This window comes from Pongo abelii, chromosome 13 (genome assembly GCF_028885655.2).
Source record: "Pongo abelii isolate AG06213 chromosome 13, NHGRI_mPonAbe1-v2.0_pri, whole genome shotgun sequence".
Classification (NCBI taxonomy): Eukaryota; Metazoa; Chordata; class Mammalia; order Primates; family Hominidae; genus Pongo; species Pongo abelii.
In genome coordinates this window covers 901483-922514 of record NC_071998.2, presented here as the reverse complement: position 1 = coordinate 922514, position 21032 = coordinate 901483, and positions in this window count along the sequence as shown.

Below are 21032 nucleotides of genomic sequence, written 5' to 3'. Positions count from 1 at the left end.
ACCTTTGCCATGTGCCCCCTGAATCGCAGAGGGTAAGCAAAAAGGATCGAAAAGACCCCATAGTTCAGCCCTAATATTGAATGGAGAGTAACATGTGCTCTTTCTTCCTGAAGCCAGAGATACTCCCGGAAAATATAGTTTTATTTCCTCATACCCTCAGCTCTTGTTCTTAAACTAGGACTTATTGTACATGGAATCTGCCTTCGGGTATTACACAAATTTCTAAACTTTACCAAGTATGGGGAAATTCTGTTTCATACCTCCATATTGTGACGTTGTTCAGCTTTCCTTTTATTTTTACCAACTTTCTTGTAAAGGCATGTAACAAGTTAGACCAGCGTATCTTCGAGACACAAGGAGGGTACAGGTTCCTGGAAGAACTGATGGAGATGGGAGGGCTCTCTCGGGAATTAAAGTGCTCGAGCAACCAAAAGAAGTAAGATCCAAGAGACCTAATATCTCCCAGTCTTTAGATTGCTCTCAGCTCGTTCCATTTCCATGGCACTGAGGAGTCATGGAAGCTGTATTCTGTCAGATGTTGCAGGTCTAGCACTTTCTGAAGAGTAGAGGAAGAGAGAAGCTGGCCCAGGCAGGTTGGTCTGCTGAGGTGGAGACAAGCAATTTTTCCCGGAGCTTCATTACTATCCTTAAAGTACGTTACTATTTGTAATGTACATTTGGAGACTGCCTAGAAAAATGTGGTCTCTGATTGGTGCTGGTTAAGTGGTGACGAGATAACTCAGAAGTAAAGTGAGTGTACCTGAGTACACACACACACACACACACACACACACACACACATTCATATATATGAAGATGTTTTTTTTCTTTCTTTTTTGAGGCAGAATCCCACTCTGCCGCCCAGGCCGGAGTGCAGTGGCGCAATCTCGGCTCACTGCCAGCTCCGCCTCCCGGGTTCGTGCTCTTCTCCTGCCTCAGCCTCCCGAGTAGCTGAGACTACAAGCGCCTGCCACCACGCCCGGCTAATTTGTGTATGTTTAGCAGAGACGGGGTTTCACCGTGTTAGCCAGGATGGTGTCGATCTCCTGACCTCGTGACCGGCCGCCTCGGCCTCCCAAGGTGCTGGGATTACAGGTCTGAGCCACCACGCCCGGCCTGTACTTGTGTCTTTTCCAAAATTGACTATTTTGGGATAAGCTTAACATCCTCACTGCCTGCCTTTGCCCCCCACAAGTAATTAGCATACGCCTAAATAAAGTTTAAGCAAGCTAGCTCCACTATTCCCAAGCATGTATTATCTAGGGTCTAGTCTTTAGAAGTATAAAGGACAAATCTCAGGAGTACAACTACAGAAAATGTTGTACCCAAACTGGAAAGGCTTAAGTGATCAATTGACGGATTTGTGTTTCCTATGGAAGAGGGTAGAAGGCAGAGTGCTAATATAGATATATAGGGGAGAAGAGGACAGGGCTTTTATGAAATGAATGCAGTCAAATCTTGGGAAAAGTTTCTTTAGTAGCATGAATGTTAGAGAGAGGATTCATGCAATTTCAGCTTTAGCCGTGTCTAAAAATATCAAGACATAGCCAGCAGTTTTTCAAAAATAAACTATTCTCAACAAAACTATTAATGAGACTGATGAGGTGTTTCCTTTATTTTTCTTCTTCCAATTACTTGGGTTTCATAGTCACATATTCAAGGGAGCGTACGGCTGTTTGGTAAAATGAGAGAATTCCACATCATGTTTTTGTTTGTTTGTTTTTAAAGATGAAAGAGCTGAACAACCTTGTTTGGTGTTAGCAATACCACCAGATTGTTCAAATTTCTTTAGAATCGTACTCCTTAAATTACAGTGTGATGTAGTTTCAAAAATTGTCTGTAATGGCCTGTGAATTGACAGCTCATAAGGACATTCTTCAGTTTGGCTGAAACCAAAAACCTGAAACCGTCGAAATTGAAAAAATATGGGGATTGCCAAATTCTGCTTCCTACACTTTCACCTACCACGCCGTGTTCAAATATTGTGCTTGATAAGTATCGGAAACATAAGGTACTCCTGATTTCAATATAGTTTCACCAAAGTGGTATTCTCTGTGAGAAAGCCATAATCTCATCAGTAATGCCTTTCGAAAAGAAACAAGGGAAAACATGAACTAGCAACTCATCATGACAAGAAAGTAAAACTCAGGAAAAATCCTAAGGCAGAGCAGCTTCAGGCTTCAGTGTGAAACTACCATAGTCTGGGCGCAGTGGCTCATGCCTATAGTCCCTTCACTTTGGGAAGGCAAGTTGGGGCCGATCACCTGAAGTCGGCAGTTGAAGACCACCCTGGCCCAAATGGTGAAACCTCCACTACACTTTAAAAAAAAAAGACAAAAATTTGCCTGGCGTGGTGGCGTGCTCATTTAGTCCCAGCTACTCTGGAGGCTGAGGCAGGAGAATGCCTTGAGCCCAGGATGCGGAGGCTGCAGTGAGCTGAGCTCAGGACACTGTAATCCAGCCTGAGGGACAGAGGGACACTCTGTCTCAAAAATAAATCAATAAGTACATAAATAAATAAAATGAGATGAAATGGAAATAATATTTTCATATTCCCCTCACCCAGCCCATTTTATTTTCAGAGTATTGGATAAACCACCAGTTTCCCTGTGCGTTAGAGATATTTTTTTCTCAGACATTGAAGTTTTCTAAGTGCAACTTCATAAAAAGTCTCATTTTTAGCGTAAATAGTTTCTTTATGGTTGTGAAACGTGAACTTTGCGATTCTGTGAGGAAGACTGAATTCTGAAATACCCCCTGCATTTCCCTCCCCTGGCGTCCCAGGGGAGTCCGTGTTGGGGCTGGGGCCAGGGTCCCCAGGTCGCCGGGGCTGCGTGGGAACCCCAAGCCGGGGAAGCCCCACCTCCCCAGCCCGCGCCCCCGGAGGCCTCCGCGCGGCAGTGGCAGGTGCAAGCCATCCGGGCGCCCCCCCAGGCGCGGCTCCTCCAGGAGCCGGAGCGCTCGTCTGCACTCCCCTACGCCTGCTGGATGAGCTCCTGGCGAGCCCGGAGTTTCTGCAGCGGGCGCAGCCTTTCCTAGAAACGGAGGCCCCTGGGGAGCTGGAGGCCACGGAAGAGGCCGCCTCGCTGGAACCACCCCTCAGCGAGGAAGAATATCGGGCTCTGCTGGAGGAGCTTTAAAAGGACGCGGGGCTGGGACGGGGTCGGTGCAGGGCGGTGGCCGGTGGCCTCTCTTTCGCGGGGAACACCTGGGTCGGCGTGGATGGGCGTGTCTTCCCTCCGGGCCGACCCGCCTGCGATTCCTGCCTTCCAGGTCTAGGCCCGGTGAGACACTCCACAGAGCGGAGAGATGCCATTCTTTCCTGGGCATCCCGGGGATCCCAGCGCCGGCCCAGGTACCAGCAGGTGGGCCGTCTGCTGCGCACGCGCGGGTTCGCGGGCAGCCGCCTAGGCTCTGGGAGCAGCCCGGGCAGAGCTCTCATGCCTTTCCGCCACGGCCTGACCGACCCCTCGCCACCCCCACCCCCCAATCCCTACCCCCGGAAAATGAGTCTTCCCCTGGGCTGGGTGGAGACCCCCTTCCCGCGAAACACCGGGCCCGCGCAGCGTCCGGGCCCGCCATCCCTCCGGCGGCGGCTCGCCTCCTCTGCGCCTCCGCTCCACCGTCGCCCGGCCGCCCGCCCGCCCGCCCGTGTCCCTGCAGCCTCCCAGCTGCCACCGTGGAGCGCCTGGCGGCTGAACGCAGACCCCAGGCCCCGCGCACGCCGGCGATGCCGACCGTTCCAGGCGGGAGGGAAGGCGGGCAGAGATGGAGAGACGAACGGGAGACCCAGAGGGGCCGAAGGATGGGCGGAGGGAAGTTGGGAGGGAGGGAGGGAGGGAGAGAGAGGGAGGCAGTTAGGAACGGAGGGATAGACAGAGCGACGCAGGGACAGAGGGCGGGCGGGAGGGAGCCAGGGACAGAGGGAGGAAGGCAGAGAGAATAAACGGTCTTTGGCCTCCGGGAGCAACGGGACCCCCGCGCTCCGGGAAAAGGGTAAGCGCCCGGCGCGGGCTGAGGGCTGGGCCCACGGCCGCCGCGTCGGGCCGGCGGGGCACCCATTGGCCCCGATTCCGTGGCCCAAGGAACGGGCGGCTTCCTCAGAGACAAAAGACCGGGACCCGTGTTGCCTTCGGGTTTTCAACCGCGTGGTTCACAGACCGCACATCCCCAGGCTGAGCCTCGCAACGGAGCGCCAGGCCGACAGCCCCGACCACAGAGGAGCCACCCTCAGGATGACTGAAGCGTGATTTGGGATTCCACGCTGCTGTGCCCTCTGCAAGGGGGCATGTTGCTCACGTCTCTCCGGCCCCCGAAAGGCTGAGCATGTTGACTGTTTGCTTCCGGAGCTCTGCGCGCACCCACGGGCATCCAGGGAAGGGTGGAAGACCAGCATGTTGTCTCTTCGCTCTCCTTGCCAGTTTCCAAACCGGCCACACTGCAGACTCCCCATGTTGCGGGACACAGGAAGCCATCGTCAGGCCATCACGCCTGGGATGCATCTTTTCCCCGGGGTCTCGCTCTGGCCTTCTGCGAGAAGACCTCCCAAGGTGCTGGGAATTCAGGTCTGAGCCACCGCTCGCGGCCTGTACTTGTGTCTTTTCCAAAATTGACTATTTTGGGATAAGCTTAACATCCTCACTGCCTGCCTTTGCCCCCCACAAGTAATTAGCATACGCCTAAATAAAGTTTAAGCAAGCTAGCTCCACTATTCCCAAGCATGTATTATCTAGGGTCTAGTCTTTAGAAGTATAAAGCACAAATCTCAGGAGTACAACTACAGAAAATGTTGTACCCATACTGGAAAGGCTTAAGTGATCAATTGACGGATTTGTGTTTCCTATGGAAGAGGGTAGAAGGCAGAGTGCTAATATAGATATATAGGGGAGAAGAGGACAGGGCTTTTATGAAATGAATGCAGTCAAATCTTGGGAAAAGATTCTTAAGTAGCATGAATGTTAGAGAGAGGATTCATGCAATTTCAACTTTAGCCGTGTCTAAAAATATCAAGACATAGCCAGCAGTTTTTGAAAAATAAACTATTCTCAACAAAACTATTAATGAGACTGATGAGGTGTTTCCTTTATTTTTTTTCTTCCAATTACTTGGGTTTCATAGTCACATATTCAAGGGAGCGTACGGCTGTTTGGTAAAATGAGAGAATTCCACATCATGTTTTTGTTTGTTTGTTTTTAAAGATGAAAGAGCTGAACAACCTTGTTTGGTGTTAGCAATACCACCAGATTGTTCAAATTTCTTTAGAATCGTACTCCTTAAATTACAGTGTGATGTAGTTTCAAAAATTGTCTGTAATGGCCTGTGAATTGACAGCTCATTAGGACATTCTTCAGTTTGGCTGAAACCAAAAACCTGAAACCGTCGAAATTGAAAAAAAATGGGGTTTGCCAAATTCTGCTTCCTACACTTTCACCTACCACGCCGTGTTCAAATATTGTGCTTGATAAGTATCGGAAACATAAGGTACTCCTGATTTCAGTATAGTTTCACCAAAGTGGTATTCTTTGTGAGAAAGCCATAATCTCATCAGTAATCCCTTTCGAAAAGATCCAACGGAAAATATGAACTAGCAACTCATCATGACAAGAACGTAAAACTCAGGAAAAATCCTAAGGCAGAGCAGCTTCAGGCCTCAGTGTGAAACTATCATAGTCTGGGCGCAGTGGCTCACGCCTATAGTCCCTTCACTTTGGAAGGCAAGTTGGGGCAGATCATCTGAAGTTGGCAGTTGAAGACCACCCTGGCCCAAATGGTGAAACCTCCTCTACACTTTATAAAAAAGACAAAAATTTGCCTGGCGTGGTGGCGTACTCATTTAGTCCCAGCTACTCTGGAGGCTGAGGCAGGAGAATGCCTTGGGCCCAGGATGCGGAGGCTGCAGTGAGCTGAGCTCAGGACACTGTAATCCAGCCTGAGGGACAGAGGGAGACTCTGTCTCAAAAATAAATCAATAAGTACATAAATAAATAAATAAAATGAGATGAAATTGAAATAATATTTTCATATTCCCCTCACCCAGCCCATTTTATTTCCAGAGTATTGGATAAGCCACCTGTTTCCCTGTGCGTTAGGGATATTTTTTTCTCAGACATTGAAGTTTTCTAAGTGCAACTTCTTAAAAAGTCTCATTTTTAGCGTAAATAGTTTCTTTATGGTTGTGAAACGTGAACTTTGCGATTCTGTGAGGAAGACTGAATTCTGAAATACCCCCTGCATTTCCCGCCCCTCGGAGACTCGCCCTGTGTCTGCCCCTCCCTTGGGGGTGGGCGGAAGCGTGAATTGATGAGCCCGCCCAAATCCCTGATTTCCTTAGGGATATCCTGAGCCAATAGCTGCTAAGGGCTGGGTCTAGTTCAATCATCCGAGCTCTTTATAAGGGAGGACTGGAGCTCCCTGAGATGACATTGCCCTGTGGGAGATTCCCCGGCACTGGCCGTGCAGACCCAGGGAGCCTCACAGCCCAGACCTGGGCAACACTTGCAGGAGCCGAGAGCGTCCTCACGGCAGCAGGCAGAACAGACAAGTGGGCCTGGGGCTCACAACCCGAAGGCATTGAATTCTGCCACCACCTCGAGTCAGATCGAAGCCAGACCCTTCTCAGGTGAAGGCAGCGACCACACAGCCAGACCCATCCCGGAGGTCCCTCGTGTGGCTCTGAGCAGGTGGCAGTCACTTGGACTGGTAGAACTTCTGACCTCTGAGCTGGGGTTTGTTTTAAGTGTCCAAAATTTGTGAGAATTTATTCTGCATTGATGTAAAACTAATATACTCTCCATCCACAAGTTTCTTCACATTGTGGAAGTGAGAAAATTCAGCGTGTGTGTTTGTGTGTGGGAAGGGGAGGCAGGGAGCTGTGTCCAGTTATGGCTAAAGTGGCTCAGCAGAAACACGGCAGCTAAAATCTTCGAAAGGTTCTCGCTGCAGATCCGTAATCAAACCACCCCAGCCAGAACTTCTGCCTCTACAGCTGCTGTCACGGGGCAGACTTGAATCTCACCCGTGGAGACGGGCAGGCAAACAGGTGTGTCTGCTGAGATGTTCGCCATGCCCCGAGGTCTGAAGGGCAGCAAGAAGGATGGAATCCCTGAGGACCTAGGTGGGAACTTGGAAGAACCCAGGGATCAGGGAGGTGAGCTCAGGAGTGAGGATGTCACGGACCTCACAGAAGGGGACAAGGAGGCCTCAGCCTCAGCTCCTCCTGCCGCCAAAAGACGGAAAAGACATACCAAAGGAAAGAAGGAGAGGAAGCCCACCGTGGATGCAGAGGAGGCTCAGAGGATGACAGCCCTGCTGTCTGCCATGTCTGAGGAGCAGCTGGCCCGCTACGAAGTGTGTCGCCGGTCAGCTTTCCCAAAAGCACGCATTGCAGGTCTGATGAAGTCTATCACCGGCAGTTCGGTGTCTGAGAACGCCGCCATTGCCATGGCTGGAATCGCCAAGGTCTTTGTTGGAGAGGTGGTGGAAGAGGCCCTGGACGTGTGTGAGATGTGGGGAGAAACGCCCCCGCTGCAGCCCAAGCATTTAAGGGAGGCTGTCCGCAGGTTAAAGCCCAAGGGCCTCTTCCCCAACAGCAACTACCAAAAAATCATGCTCTAGGCCCAAGGCCAGAGGCAAGGGTCTGTTGGTGCAGGAATAAGTACTGCATTCATCTTCCAGCCACAGGACTGTGTTTGCTGGAGCTTCCGCCTCTCAGTCCACCCTGGATTTGCCCACGACCTTAGTGTCTGAAAATGTGAAGTTGCCCTTACCTGGATGAAGACAGCAGACTGTTTCATAGGAGCCTTGGCCAAATGCTTGGGCATCTTCATGGGATATGGAGGCATCTTTCTATGTCTCTCTAGTTGGAAGAATAAAGGTGCCTGGGCCTAGAGCATCCTGTGGACAGGTAGCTGCGTTCAGAGAGGGAAGCCCTTCCCAGGAGTTGTATGGTTTCACGCTGAAGCCTGGTGTAGCCGTGTCTTAGCTTGTAGGCTCATGTCTGGGTTTCAGAAACTGAAGCTTCCGGAAATGTCTCCCAATTGTTGTTCTTCTGTACATTTTCAACGCTCATATGTATTTTTGTGAGCCGCCACAAAATCAGTTAAACTGTTAAACTGTTTTCCAAACTGCAGAAATGAAAATAAAACCGAAAAGCACTTTTTTTCTCTAAGTTGACTCTTCCATTCCTGCCTCCTGTGCTTTATGTCAGCAAGTGACCCTTTGCTTTATTATAATGCAATATAGTAGAGATGCATCACGTAAGACTAGAGGGAAACCAATTCCAAAACCACCTTTCCTCAAGCCGCCGTTTCTAATGAACACATGGGCAGTTTCAAAGACACAGAGAGAGCCTGTGGATACTTCACGTTCGTTACACATGGTGATTTTCCCAGTGCTTCCGGAGACACTGAAATTGACTTCCAAACATTGCTTTAGAGTATTCTTGATTTCATTCATTCTACCGATGACCCACTCAGAATATCCAACCTGAGTGCAGAGACATTGGAGAAGTTGTTAAAGTATCGGACCGACTAGGTTCGTCACGAGTGACAAAGTTATCGCATACTCTACTTGTACATACTCGGCTTTACCTTGATGATGGAAAAGAGGAATTTTTTGTTACAGAAGAAAGACCTGAGATTTATTATGGAATCACCGTGAATCTTCCCAGCACAGCTCACAGCTATCCACGGTGCTGTTTCAGTCTGTTTACCTTTGCCATGTGCCCCCTGAATCGCAGAGGGTAAGCAAAAAGGATCGAAAAGACCCCATAGTTCAGCCCTAATATTGAATGGAGAGTAACATGTGCTCTTTCTTCCTGAAGCCAGAGATACTCCCGGAAAATATAGTTTTATTTCCTCATACCCTCAGCTCTTGTTCTTAAACTAGGACTTATTGTACATGGAATCTGCCTTCGGGTATTACACAAATTTCTAAACTTTACCAAGTATGGGGAAATTCTGCTTCATACCTCCATATTGTGACGTTGTTCAGCTTTCCTTTTATTTTTACCAACTTTCTTGTAAAGGCATGTAACAAGTTAGACCAGCGTATCTTCGAGACACAAGGAGGGTACAGGTTCCTGGAAGAACTGATGGAGATGGGAGGGCTCTCTCGGGAATTAAAGTGCTCGAGCAACCAAAAGAAGTAAGATCCAAGAGACCTAATATCTCCCAGTCTTTAGATTGCTCTCAGCTCGTTCCATTTCCATGGCACTGAGGAGTCATGGAAGCTGTATTCTGTCAGATGTTGCAGGTCTAGCACTTTCTGAAGAGTAGAGGAAGAGAGAAGCTGGCCCAGGCAGGTTGGTCTGCTGAGGTGGAGACAAGCAATTTTTCCCGGAGCTTCATTACTATCCTTAAAGTACGTTACTATTTGTAATGTACATTTGGAGACTGCCTAGAAAAATGTGGTCTCTGATTGGTGCTGGTTAAGTGGTGACGAGATAACTCAGAAGTAAAGTGAGTGTACCTGAGTACACACACACACACACACACACACACACACACACACATTCATATATATGAAGATGTTTTTTTTCTTTCTTTTTTGAGGCAGAATCCCACTCTGCCGCCCAGGCCGGAGTGCAGTGGCGCAATCTCGGCTCACTGCCAGCTCCGCCTCCCGGGTTCGTGCTCTTCTCCTGCCTCAGCCTCCCGAGTAGCTGAGACTACAAGCGCCTGCCACCACGCCCGGCTAATTTGTGTATGTTTAGCAGAGACGGGGTTTCACCGTGTTAGCCAGGATGGTGTCGATCTCCTGACCTCGTGACCGGCCGCCTCGGCCTCCCAAGGTGCCGGGATTACAGGTCTGAGCCACCACGCCCGGCCTGTACTTGTGTCTTTTCCAAAATTGACTATTTTGGGATAAGCTTAACATCCTCACTGCCTGCCTTTGCCCCCCACAAGTAATTAGCATACGCCTAAATAAAGTTTAAGCAAGCTAGCTCCACTATTCCCAAGCATGTATTATCTAGGGTCTAGTCTTTAGAAGTATAAAGGACAAATCTCAGGAGTACAACTACAGAAAATGTTGTACCCAAACTGGAAAGGCTTAAGTGATCAATTGACGGATTTGTGTTTCCTATGGAAGAGGGTAGAAAGCAGAGTGCTAATATAGATATATAGGGGAGAAGAGGACAGGGCTTTTATGAAATGAATGCAGTCAAATCTTGGGAAAAGTTTCTTTAGTAGCATGAATGTTAGAGAGAGGATTCATGCAATTTCAGCTTTAGCCGTGTCTAAAAATATCAAGACATAGCCAGCAGTTTTTCAAAAATAAACTATTCTCAACAAAACTATTAATGAGACTGATGAGGTGTTTCCTTTATTTTTCTTCTTCCAATTACTTGGGTTTCATAGTCACATATTCAAGGGAGCGTACGGCTGTTTGGTAAAATGAGAGAATTCCACATCATGTTTTTGTTTGTTTGTTTTTAAAGATGAAAGAGCTGAACAACCTTGTTTGGTGTTAGCAATACCACCAGATTGTTCAAATTTCTTTAGAATCGTACTCCTTAAATTACACCGTGATGTAGTTTCAAATATTGTCTGTAACGGCCTGTGAATTGACAGCTCATAAGGACATTCTTCAGTTTGGCTGAAACCAAAAACCTGAAACCGTCGAAATTGAAAAAATATGGGGATTGCCAAATTCTGCTTCCTACACTTTCACCTACCACGCCGTGTTCAAATATTGTGCTTGATAAGTATCGGAAACATAAGGTACTCCTGATTTCAATATAGTTTCACCAAAGTGGTATTCTCTGTGAGAAAGCCATAATCTCATCAGTAATGCCTTTCGAAAAGAAACAAGGGAAAACATGAACTAGCAACTCATCATGACAAGAAAGTAAAACTCAGGAAAAATCCTAAGGCAGAGCAGCTTCAGGCTTCAGTGTGAAACTACCATAGTCTGGGCGCAGTGGCTCATGCCTATAGTCCCTTCACTTTGGGAAGGCAAGTTGGGGCAGATCACCTGAAGTCGGCAGTTGAAGACCACCCTGGCCCAAATGGTGAAACCTCCACTACACTTTAAAAAAAAAAGACAAAAATTTGCCTGGCGTGGTGGCGTGCTCATTTAGTCCCAGCTACTCTGGAGGCTGAGGCAGGAGAATGCCTTGAGCCCAGGATGCGGAGGCTGCAGTGAGCTGAGCTCAGGACACTGTAATCCAGCCTGAGGGACAGAGGGACACTCTGTCTCAAAAATAAATCAATAAGTACATAAATAAATAAAATGAGATGAAATGGAAATAATATTTTCATATTCCCCTCACCCAGCCCATTTTATTTTCAGAGTATTGGATAAACCACCAGTTTCCCTGTGCGTTAGAGATATTTTTTTCTCAGACATTGAAGTTTTCTAAGTGCAACTTCATAAAAAGTCTCATTTTTAGCGTAAATAGTTTCTTTATGGTTGTGAAACGTGAACTTTGCGATTCTGTGAGGAAGACTGAATTCTGAAATACCCCCTGCATTTCCCTCCCCTGGCGTCCCAGGGGAGTCCGTGTTGGGGCTGGGGCCAGGGTCCCCAGGTCGCCGGGGCTGCGTGGGAACCCCAAGCCGGGGAAGCCCCACCTCCCCAGCCCGCGCCCCCGGAGGCCTCCGCGCGGCAGTGGCAGGTGCAAGCCATCCGGGCGCCCCCCCAGGCGCGGCTCCTCCAGGAGCCGGAGCGCTCGTCTGCACTCCCCTACGCCTGCTGGATGAGCTCCTGGCGAGCCCGGAGTTTCTGCAGCGGGCGCAGCCTTTCCTAGAAACGGAGGCCCCTGGGGAGCTGGAGGCCACGGAAGAGGCCGCCTCGCTGGAACCACCCCTCAGCGAGGAAGAATATCGGGCTCTGCTGGAGGAGCTTTAAAAGGACGCGGGGCTGGGACGGGGTCGGTGCAGGGCGGTGGCCGGTGGCCTCTCTTTCGCGGGGAACACCTGGGTCGGCGTGGATGGGCGTGTCTTCCCTCCGGGCCGACCCGCCTGCGATTCCTGCCTTCCAGGTCTAGGCCCGGTGAGACACTCCACAGAGCGGAGAGATGCCATTCTTTCCTGGGCATCCCGGGGATCCCAGCGCCGGCCCAGGTACCAGCAGGTGGGCCGTCTGCTGCGCACGCGCGGGTTCGCGGGCAGCCGCCTAGGCTCTGGGAGCAGCCCGGGCAGAGCTCTCATGCCTTTCCGCCACGGCCTGACCGACCCCTCGCCACCCCCACCCCCCAATCCCTACCCCCGGAAAATGAGTCTTCCCCTGGGCTGGGTGGAGACCCCCTTCCCGCGAAACACCGGGCCCGCGCAGCGTCCGGGCCCGCCATCCCTCCGGCGGCGGCTCGCCTCCTCTGCGCCTCCGCTCCACCGTCGCCCGGCCGCCCGCCCGCCCGCCCGTGTCCCTGCAGCCTCCCAGCTGCCACCGTGGAGCGCCTGGCGGCTGAACGCAGACCCCAGGCCCCGCGCACGCCGGCGATGCCGACCGTTCCAGGCGGGAGGGAAGGCGGGCAGAGATGGAGAGACGAACGGGAGACCCAGAGGGGCCGAAGGATGGGCGGAGGGAAGTTGGGAGGGAGGGAGGGAGGGAGAGAGAGGGAGGCAGTTAGGAACGGAGGGATAGACAGAGCGACGCAGGGACAGAGGGCGGGCGGGAGGGAGCCAGGGACAGAGGGAGGAAGGCAGAGAGAATAAACGGTCTTTGGCCTCCGGGAGCAACGGGACCCCCGCGCTCCGGGAAAAGGGTAAGCGCCCGGCGCGGGCTGAGGGCTGGGCCCACGGCCGCCGCGTCGGGCCGGCGGGACACCCATTGGCCCCGATTCCGTGGCCCAAGGAACGGGCGGCTTCCTCAGAGACAAAAGACCGGGACCCGTGTTGCCTTCGGGTTTTCAACCGCGTGGTTCACAGACCGCACATCCCCAGGCTGAGCCTCGCAACGGAGCGCCAGGCCGACAGCCCCGACCACAGAGGAGCCACCCTCAGGATGACTGAAGCGTGATTTGGGATTCCACGCTGCTGTGCCCTCTGCAAGGGGGCATGTTGCTCACGTCTCTCCAGCCCCCGAAAGGCTGAGCATGTTGACTGTTTGCTTCCGGAGCTCTGCGCGCACCCACGGGCATCCAGGGAAGGGTGGAAGACCAGCATGTTGTCTCTTCGCTCTCCTTGCCAGTTTCCAAACCGGCCACACTGCAGACTCCCCATGTTGCGGGACACAGGAAGACATCGTCAGGCCATCACGCCTGGGATGAATCTTTTCCCCGGGGTCTCGCTCTGGCCTTCTGCGAGAAGACCTCCCAAGGTGCTGGGAATTCAGGTCTGAGCCACCGCTCGCGGCCTGTACTTGTGTCTTTTCCAAAATTGACTATTTTGGGATAAGCTTAACATCCTCACTGCCTGCCTTTGCCCCCCACAAGTAATTAGCATACGCCTAAATAAAGTTTAAGCAAGCTAGCTCCACTATTCCCAAGCATGTATTATCTAGGGTCTAGTCTTTAGAAGTATAAAGCACAAATCTCAGGAGTACAACTACAGAAAATGTTGTACCCATACTGGAAAGGCTTAAGTGATCAATTGACGGATTTGTGTTTCCTATGGAAGAGGGTAGAAGGCAGAGTGCTAATATAGATATATAGGGGAGAAGAGGACAGGGCTTTTATGAAATGAATGCAGTCAAATCTTGGGAAAAGATTCTTAAGTAGCATGAATGTTAGAGAGAGGATTCATGCAATTTCAACTTTAGCCGTGTCTAAAAATATCAAGACATAGCCAGCAGTTTTTGAAAAATAAACTATTCTCAACAAAACTATTAATGAGACTGATGAGGTGTTTCCTTTATTTTTTTTCTTCCAATTACTTGGGTTTCATAGTCACATATTCAAGGGAGCGTACGGCTGTTTGGTAAAATGAGAGAATTCCACATCATGTTTTTGTTTGTTTGTTTTTAAAGATGAAAGAGCTGAACAACCTTGTTTGGTGTTAGCAATACCACCAGATTGTTCAAATTTCTTTAGAATCGTACTCCTTAAATTACAGTGTGATGTAGTTTCAAAAATTGTCTGTAATGGCCTGTGAATTGACAGCTCATTAGGACATTCTTCAGTTTGGCTGAAACCAAAAACCTGAAACCGTCGAAATTGAAAAAAAATGGGGTTTGCCAAATTCTGCTTCCTACACTTTCACCTACCACGCCGTGTTCAAATATTGTGCTTGATAAGTATCGGAAACATAAGGTACTCCTGATTTCAGTATAGTTTCACCAAAGTGGTATTCTTTGTGAGAAAGCCATAATCTCATCAGTAATCCCTTTCGAAAAGATCCAACGGAAAATATGAACTAGCAACTCATCATGACAAGAACGTAAAACTCAGGAAAAATCCTAAGGCAGAGCAGCTTCAGGCCTTAGTGTGAAACTATCATAGTCTGGGCGCAGTGGCTCACGCCTATAGTCCCTTCACTTTGGAAGGCAAGTTGGGGCAGATCATCTGAAGTTGGCAGTTGAAGACCACCCTGGCCCAAATGGTGAAACCTCCTCTACACTTTATAAAAAAGACAAAAATTTGCCTGGCGTGGTGGCGTACTCATTTAGTCCCAGCTACTCTGGAGGCTGAGGCAGGAGAATGCCTTGGGCCCAGGATGCGGAGGCTGCAGTGAGCTGAGCTCAGGACACTGTAATCCAGCCTGAGGGACAGAGGGAGACTCTGTCTCAAAAATAAATCAATAAGTACATAAATAAATAAATAAAATGAGATGAAATTGAAATAATATTTTCATATTCCCCTCACCCAGCCCATTTTATTTCCAGAGTATTGGATAAGCCACCTGTTTCCCTGTGCGTTAGGGATATTTTTTTCTCAGACATTGAAGTTTTCTAAGTGCAACTTCTTAAAAAGTCTCATTTTTAGCGTAAATAGTTTCTTTATGGTTGTGAAACGTGAACTTTGCGATTCTGTGAGGAAGACTGAATTCTGAAATACCCCCTGCATTTCCCGCCCCTCGGAGACTCGCCCTGTGTCTGCCCCTCCCTTGGGGGTGGGCGGAAGCGTGAATTGATGAGCCCGCCCAAATCCCTGATTTCCTTAGGGATATCCTGAGCCAATAGCTGCTAAGGGCTGGGTCTAGTTCAATCATCCGAGCTCTTTATAAGGGAGGACTGGAGCTCCCTGAGATGACATTGCCCTGTGGGAGATTCCCCGGCACTGGCCGTGCAGACCCAGGGAGCCTCACAGCCCAGACCTGGGCAACACTTGCAGGAGCCGAGAGCGTCCTCACGGCAGCAGGCAGAACAGACAAGTGGGCCTGGGGCTCACAACCCGAAGGCATTGAATTCTGCCACCACCTCGAGTCAGATCGAAGCCAGACCCTTCTCAGGTGAAGGCAGCGACCACACAGCCAGACCCATCCCGGAGGTCCCTCGTGTGGCTCTGAGCAGGTGGCAGTCACTTGGACTGGTAGAACTTCTGACCTCTGAGCTGGGGTTTGTTTTAAGTGTCCAAAATTTGTGAGAATTTATTCTGCATTGATGTAAAACTAATATACTCTCCATCCACAAGTTTCTTCACATTGTGGAAGTGAGAAAATTCAGCGTGTGTGTTTGTGTGTGGGAAGGGGAGGCAGGGAGCTGTGTCCAGTTATGGCTAAAGTGGCTCAGCAGAAACACGGCAGCTAAAATCTTCGAAAGGTTCTCGCTGCAGATCCGTAATCAAACCACCCCAGCCAGAACTTCTGCCTCTACAGCTGCTGTCACGGGGCAGACTTGAATCTCACCCGTGGAGACGGGCAGGCAAACAGGTGTGTCTGCTGAGATGTTCGCCATGCCCCGAGGTCTGAAGGGCAGCAAGAAGGATGGAATCCCTGAGGACCTAGGTGGGAACTTGGAAGAACCCAGGGATCAGGGAGGTGAGCTCAGGAGTGAGGATGTCACGGACCTCACAGAAGGGGACAAGGAGGCCTCAGCCTCAGCTCCTCCTGCCGCCAAAAGACGGAAAAGACATACCAAAGGAAAGAAGGAGAGGAAGCCCACCGTGGATGCAGAGGAGGCTCAGAGGATGACAGCCCTGCTGTCTGCCATGTCTGAGGAGCAGCTGGCCCGCTACGAAGTGTGTCGCCGGTCAGCTTTCCCAAAAGCACGCATTGCAGGTCTGATGAAGTCTATCACCGGCAGTTCGGTGTCTGAGAACGCCGCCATTGCCATGGCTGGAATCGCCAAGGTCTTTGTTGGAGAGGTGGTGGAAGAGGCCCTGGACGTGTGTGAGATGTGGGGAGAAACGCCCCCGCTGCAGCCCAAGCATTTAAGGGAGGCTGTCCGCAGGTTAAAGCCCAAGGGCCTCTTCCCCAACAGCAACTACCAAAAAATCATGCTCTAGGCCCAAGGCCAGAGGCAAGGGTCTGTTGGTGCAGGAATAAGTACTGCATTCATCTTCCAGCCACAGGACTGTGTTTGCTGGAGCTTCCGCCTCTCAGTCCACCCTGGATTTGCCCACGACCTTAGTGTCTGAAAATGTGAAGTTGCCCTTACCTGGATGAAGACAGCAGACTGTTTCATAGGAGCCTTGGCCAAATGCTTGGGCATCTTCATGGGATATGGAGGCATCTTTCTATGTCTCTCTAGTTGGAAGAATAAAGGTGCCTGGGCCTAGAGCATCCTGTGGACAGGTAGCTGCGTTCAGAGAGGGAAGCCCTTCCCAGGAGTTGTATGGTTTCACGCTGAAGCCTGGTGTAGCCGTGTCTTAGCTTGTAGGCTCATGTCTGGGTTTCAGAAACTGAAGCTTCCGGAAATGTCTCCCAATTGTTGTTCTTCTGTACATTTTCAACGCTCATATGTATTTTTGTGAGCCGCCACAAAATCAGTTAAACTGTTAAACTGTTTTCCAAACTGCAGAAATGAAAATAAAACCGAAAAGCACTTTTTTTCTCTAAGTTGACTCTTCCATTCCTGCCTCCTGTGCTTTATGTCAGCAAGTGACCCTTTGCTTTATTATAATGCAATATAGTAGAGATGCATCACGTAAGACTAGAGGGAAACCAATTCCAAAACCACCTTTCCTCAAGCCGCCGTTTCTAATGAACACATGGGCAGTTTCAAAGACACAGAGAGAGCCTGTGGATACTTCACGTTCGTTACACATGGTGATTTTCCCAGTGCTTCCGGAGACACTGAAATTGACTTCCAAACATTGCTTTAGAGTATTCTTGATTTCATTCATTCTACCGATGACCCACTCAGAATATCCAACCTGAGTGCAGAGACATTGGAGAAGTTGTTAAAGTATCGGACCGACTAGGTTCGTCACGAGTGACAAAGTTATCGCATACTCTACTTGTACATACTCGGCTTTACCTTGATGATGGAAAAGAGGAATTTTTTGTTACAGAAGAAAGACCTGAGATTTATTATGGAATCACCGTGAATCTTCCCAGCACAGCTCACAGCTATCCACGGTGCTGTTTCAGTCTGTTTACCTTTGCCATGTGCCCCCTGAATCGCAGAGGGTAAGCAAAAAGGATCGAAAAGACCCCATAGTTCAGCCCTAATATTGAATGGAGAGTAACATGTGCTCTTTCTTCCTGAAGCCAGAGATACTCCCGGAAAATATAGCTTTATTTCCTCATACCCTCAGCTCTTGTTCTTAAACTAGGACTTATTGTACATGGAATCTGCCTTCGGGTATTACACAAATTTCTAAACTTTACCAAGTATGGGGAAATTCTGTTTCATACCTCCATATTGTGACGTTGTTCAGCTTTCCTTTTATTTTTACCAACTTTCTTGTAAAGGCATGTAACAAGTTAGACCAGCGTATCTTCGAGACACAAGGAGGGTACAGGTTCCTGGAAGAACTGATGGAGATGGGAGGGCTCTCTCGGGAATTAAAGTGCTCGAGCAACCAAAAGAAGTAAGATCCAAGAGACCTAATATCTCCCAGTCTTTAGATTGCTCTCAGCTCGTTCCATTTCCATGGCACTGAGGAGTCATGGAAGCTGTATTCTGTCAGATGTTGCAGGTCTAGCACTTTCTGAAGAGTAGAGGAAGAGAGAAGCTGGCCCAGGCAGGTTGGTCTGCTGAGGTGGAGACAAGCAATTTTTCCCGGAGCTTCATTACTATCCTTAAAGTACGTTACTATTTGTAATGTACATTTGGAGACTGCCTAGAAAAATGTGGTCTCTGATTGGTGCTGGTTAAGTGGTGACGAGATAACTCAGAAGTAAAGTGAGTGTACCTGAGTACACACACACACACACACACACACACACACACACATTCATATATATGAAGATGTTTTTTTTCTTTCTTTTTTGAGGCAGAATCCCACTCTGCCGCCCAGGCCGGAGTGCAGTGGCGCAATCTCGGCTCACTGCCAGCTCCGCCTCCCGGGTTCGTGCTCTTCTCCTGCCTCAGCCTCCCGAGTAGCTGAGACTACAAGCGCCTGCCACCACGCCCGGCTAATTTGTGTATGTTTAGCAGAGACGGGGTTTCACCGTGTTAGCCAGGATGGTGTCGATCTCCTGACCTCGTGACCGGCCGCCTCGGCCTCCCAAGGTGCTGGGATTACAGGTCTGAGCCACCACGCCCGGCCTGTACTTGTGTCTTTTCCAAAATTGACTATTTTGGGATAAGCTTAACATCCTCACTGCCTGCCTTTGCCCCCCACAAGTAATTAGCATACGCCTAAATAAAGTTTAAGCAAGCTAGCTCCACTATTCCCAAGCATGTATTATCTAGGGTCTAGTCTTTAGAAGTATAAAGGACAAATCTCAGGAGTACAACTACAGAAAATGTTGTACCCAAACTGGAAAGGCTTAAGTGATCAATTGACGGATTTGTGTTTCCTATGGAAGAGGGTAGAAGGCAGAGTGCTAATATAGATATATAGGGGAGAAGAGGACAGGGCTTTTATGAAATGAATGCAGTCAAATCTTGGGAAAAGTTTCTTTAGTAGCATGAATGTTAGAGAGAGGATTCATGCAATTTCAGCTTTAGCCGTGTCTAAAAATATCAAGACATAGCCAGCAGTTTTTCAAAAATAAACTATTCTCAACAAAACTATTAATGAGACTGATGAGGTGTTTCCTTTATTTTTCTTCTTCCAATTACTTGGGTTTCATAGTCACATATTCAAGGGAGCGTACGGCTGTTTGGTAAAATGAGAGAATTCCACATCATGTTTTTGTTTGTTTGTTTTTAAAGATGAAAGAGCTGAACAACCTTGTTTGGTGTTAGCAATACCACCAGATTGTTCAAATTTCTTTAGAATCGTACTCCTTAAATTACAGTGTGATGTAGTTTCAAAAATTGTCTGTAATGGCCTGTGAATTGACAGCTCATAAGGACATTCTTCAGTTTGGCTGAAACCAAAAACCTGAAACCGTCGAAATTGAAAAAATATGGGGATTGCCAAATTCTGCTTCCTACACTTTCACCTACCACGCCGTGTTCAAATATTGTGCTTGATAAGTATCGGAAACATAAGGTACTCCTGATTTCAATATAGTTTCACCAAAGTGGTATTCTCTGTGAGAAAGCCATAATCTCATCAGTAATGCCTTTCGAAAAGAAACAAGGGAAAACATGAACTAGCAACTCATCATGACAAGAAAGTAAAACTCAGGAAAAATCCTAAGGCAGAGCAGCTTCAGGCTTCAGTGTGAAACTACCATAGTCTGGGCGCAGTGGCTCATGCCTATAGTCCCTTCACTTTGGGAAGGCAAGTTGGGGCCGATCACCTGAAGTCGGCAGTTGAAGACCACCCTGGCCCAAATGGTGAAACCTCCACTACACTTTAAAAAAAAAAGACAAAAATTTGCCTGGCGTGGTGGCGTGCTCATTTAGTCCCAGCTACTCTGGAGGCTGAGGCAGGAGAATGCCTTGAGCCCAGGATGCGGAGGCTGCAGTGAGCTGAGCTCAGGACACTGTAATCCAGCCTGAGGGACAGAGGGACACTCTGTCTCAAAAATAAATCAATAAGTACATAAATAAATAAAATGAGATGAAATGGAAATAATATTTTCATATTCCCCTCACCCAGCCCATTTTATTTTCAGAGTATTGGATAAACCACCAGTTTCCCTGTGCGTTAGAGATATTTTTTTCTCAGACATTGAAGTTTTCTAAGTGCAACTTCATAAAAAGTCTCATTTTTAGCGTAAATAGTTTCTTTATGGTTGTGAAACGTGAACTTTGCGATTCTGTGAGGAAGACTGAATTCTGAAATACCCCCTGCATTTCCCTCCCCTGGCGTCCCAGGGGAGTCCGTGTTGGGGCTGGGGCCAGGGTCCCCAGGTCGCCGGGGCTGCGTGGGAACCCCAAGCCGGGGAAGCCCCACCTCCCCAGCCCGCGCCCCCGGAGGCCTCCGCGCGGCAGTGGCAGGTGCAAGCCATCCGGGCGCCCCCCCAGGCGCGGCTCCTCCAGGAGCCGGAGCGCTCGTCTGCACTCCCCTACGCCTGCTGGATGAGCTCCTGGCGAGCCCGGAGTTTCTGCAGCGGGCGCAGCCTTTCCTAGAAACGGAGGCCCCTGGGGAGCTGGAGGCCACGGAAGAGGCCGCCTCGCTGGAACCACCCCTCAGCGAGGAAGAATATCGGGCTCTGCTGGAGGAGCTTTAAAAGGACGCGGGGCTGGGACGGGGTCGGTGCAGGGCGGTGGCCGGTGGCCTCTCTTTCGCGGGGAACACCTGGGTCGGCGTGGATGGGCGTGTCTTCCCTCCGGGCCGACCCGCCTGCGATTCCTGCCTTCCAGGTCTAGGCCCGGTGAGACACTCCACAGAGCGGAGAGATGCCATTCTTTCCTGGGCATCCCGGGGATCCCAGCGCCGGCCCAGGTACCAGCAGGTGGGCCGTCTGCTGCGCACGCGCGGGTTCGCGGGCAGCCGCCTAGGCTCTGGGAGCAGCCCGGGCAGAGCTCTCATGCCTTTCCGCCACGGCCTGACCGACCCCTCGCCACCCCCACCCCCCAATCCCTACCCCCGGAAAATGAGTCTTCCCCTGGGCTGGGTGGAGACCCCCTTCCCGCGAAACACCGGGCCCGCGCAGCGTCCGGGCCCGCCATCCCTCCGGCGGCGGCTCGCCTCCTCTGCGCCT